The following is a 2974-nucleotide window of genomic DNA, read 5'->3' on the forward strand; positions in this document are numbered from 1 at the left end:
CCGTACAGGAGTCCACATGATACACATACATTTACATACCTACGAGTATAGGTACTATACCTAACGCTGGGCCACCACGCTTAAGACACACAGTGGCCGATCCGATATCGAATTTCGAATACCTTTGGAAAAATATAACTTATACTAGATAATTTATTAAATTGGCAAATAAAAAAAATTAAAAAGGCAATTTACTAAATTTTACCTCTTTGTTGTCCTATTCGTCATTATTGTTCGGAAAATGAGTAAACGCTCTTACATAATTACAACCATAAATAGGTGACGTTAAAAACTCATTCAATTGTTTACTGTTCTCACACAATAAATTCGAAGTTATTAATTAACGGTTTTTTTGTAAGTAATCAATCAGAACGGGCATTTACTGTGTTGCCAGCTTATGGTACCCATACACTGACATACTCGTACAGGTAAACGTATTAGCCTCAAACTTTCTGATATTATAGAGAAGATTCTACTTACTATCAACGAAAGCGTCTTGAGGAAAAAAGTTTAAATATTGTTAAAAATATGCAAAGGCACGTCTTCTTCACGCTAAGAGGTAGTAAGTAGCACTATTGGTCAATACCAATGCGCTATTATTCTATTTTATTCAAATATATTACACCTATATCTGCTATAGTTCTAACTCCATTTAACGAGGCAAATCGGCACGCGCGCTGGCCTAAACCGAATCAGTGCGAAAATCTAATTTCAGTCAGACGCAGCGGGCTGAAAGGACATAATTTAATCCCTATAGTGCAGTGCGGTAATGCAGTTAGGTGCGTGAGTGCGTGCCTTGTAATCCTTTAATCCTAATTCCTGACTGGTGAACTGTGGGCACTACACTACTTTGGCCTATCATCCTGCCTGAATACATGTGATACAAGACTAATGTAGTATGACATGACGTACCTATTTAGGTAGGTAATATTACTATTTACGTAATGGGGACTTGAGAATTTTAGTTAAGTTTTAAAATTACCTGCGACTTTACGACGTTACTTTCACGATAAGTAGATAGAAATACATAGGTAGGTGAGATTCTGTCAAAAAATACACCTTCGGCATTCGGGTAAAAATCTTAGGTAAATGCCTAACATATTTGCAAAACAACCTTTTTTAAGCTGGTAAAAAATAGAATATGCAAAACAAATCGACAGTATTGCATAACATCATTAAAAAAAAAGCAAAAAGATTTGCCGAAACCAGGGATTGAACCAGGGACCTTTAGATCTTCAGTCTAACGCTCTCCCAACTGAGCTATTTCGGCCGATGGTAGGTGTTGCGAAATTAGCCATCGCTTTCCTATTATTTTGTATAGTTAATTTTTGATTTGAACAATATTTTCTACGAGCATTAATAATGTAAATCAAATCAGGTCAAGGTTAAAGGTTAAGGTCAAAGATAAATAAATATTTTTTTGGTGTTATTGGTCCTACATATAGGTACTTGTTGTTCTTTTATCATTTTACAAAAAAAAAATATTGCTTAGGTATACCAAGCCACCAAGGTATACAAAACATTCCGAAATAAGTGTTTGCGAATTTCAACCTTATTATTATTAACTTACAGTTCATAATCAACTCGAAGAATAAACATAAATCGCATTACACTGTACGAAACTAACAATTCACACGTTTTCTTATAATTATACCCCTGTTAAGTGAGAATACCTGATCTTAATTGGCGGAAGATATACGTTTCAAGTGCATCCAAGTATTTTAATGAACGACAATAAATCGGTAGTGATGCACCAAAACGCACGCTATTATTAAATTGGTCCCGCCCTATCTATTACACCTCCATTTATCCAATCCTCACTTACATGGAAACAAATTACAAAATAAAGTATGCTTGCGCACAGTAAATGATTTAACAGTATTTTGACTTAATATTATCATTATCACCATCGTCTTTCTAGCTTCTTGCCGCGGTGGGCCTGGGTTGCCTGGGTCCGCTTGGAAACTAACTTAAGTACTCTACATGGAAATAATTGGTATCTTCATTTTTAGCTTTAGTTATTTTAATTGTAGTTAGTTTTAGTTTTATATTCATGTTACAACACTTATTTGAATGTTCATGTCAATTTTCATGTTATTTCAGAATGTCGTTTTAAAATGATAGCGTAACATCTCCAAACTCTTAACTTTGCCAAAAATATATTTTTGATTTCAATTTCGTATGAAAATAAACGACAAAATTAAGTATGATTGCGCAAAATAAATGTCTATAACTAACTGAATTTAGAGTCAATTCATTTTGTGGTTTAGGTTTGCGTAGTGTGGTTGCAACACTAAATAAACTACTTTGTTTTGTCGTATAAAGGAAAGAGATCATGTATAAAATAGACAAAGATTGTCGTGGAAATAAAACTAACAATAAAACCGGTACTTACTGCATGTGTACAGTGTGGTGTTGTCTACTTGTATTTTGTATAAAGTCAAGGTACTGCTTGGAATGCTATAGTCTGTTTTAATAGAGGCTATTCGCAGGTGAATTAATATCGAATAGTGATAGGAAGAAACTATTATTAACAGTGGGATTACAGGAATTAAACGGCTTACAGTTGCAACGGTTCCCGTGGGGACTGGGATAAGCCGAGGAATTTTGTCTTATTGAAGGTACTATACGAGAAGGCAAGGCTCTAAGAATAATTTAATACTAAGTTGTGTAGCGCCTAAATGGTTTTAAGTTTAACTCGTATGTTTGGGAACCCTTTGCTATCCCTGCACGTCACTACGTACCTATATGTATTTATATTTAGTTTTTTCCACATAGCTTGGTTGGGTACCGTGTCTACTGTCATCTCAATAAAATTTATGTGTTTAAGGTTATAAATTGTACGCAGATGTCGCAGATACAGCTGCAAAAATACTATATACCTAATTAAGATTTACTTCCTTATTCGTCAATCAGGTCATATCTTATCCGCGTTATATAGGCCTATACGATTCTGAGATTCAATCATTAATCT

At 34.3% G+C, this 2974-nt stretch overlaps 1 non-coding gene across 1 annotated transcript; it reads right to left on the bottom strand.

The window, feature by feature from the left end:
- Positions 1-1197: 1197 nt before the first annotated feature.
- Trnaf-gaa (transfer RNA phenylalanine (anticodon GAA)) lies at positions 1198-1270 on the bottom strand. The gene has a single exon. It is a non-coding gene; the product is annotated as a tRNA-Phe (tRNA).
- Positions 1271-2974: the final 1704 nt, after the last annotated feature.

This window comes from Cydia splendana, chromosome 10 (assembly GCF_910591565.1).
Source record: "Cydia splendana chromosome 10, ilCydSple1.2, whole genome shotgun sequence".
NCBI lineage: Eukaryota > Metazoa > Arthropoda > Insecta > Lepidoptera > Tortricidae > Cydia > Cydia splendana.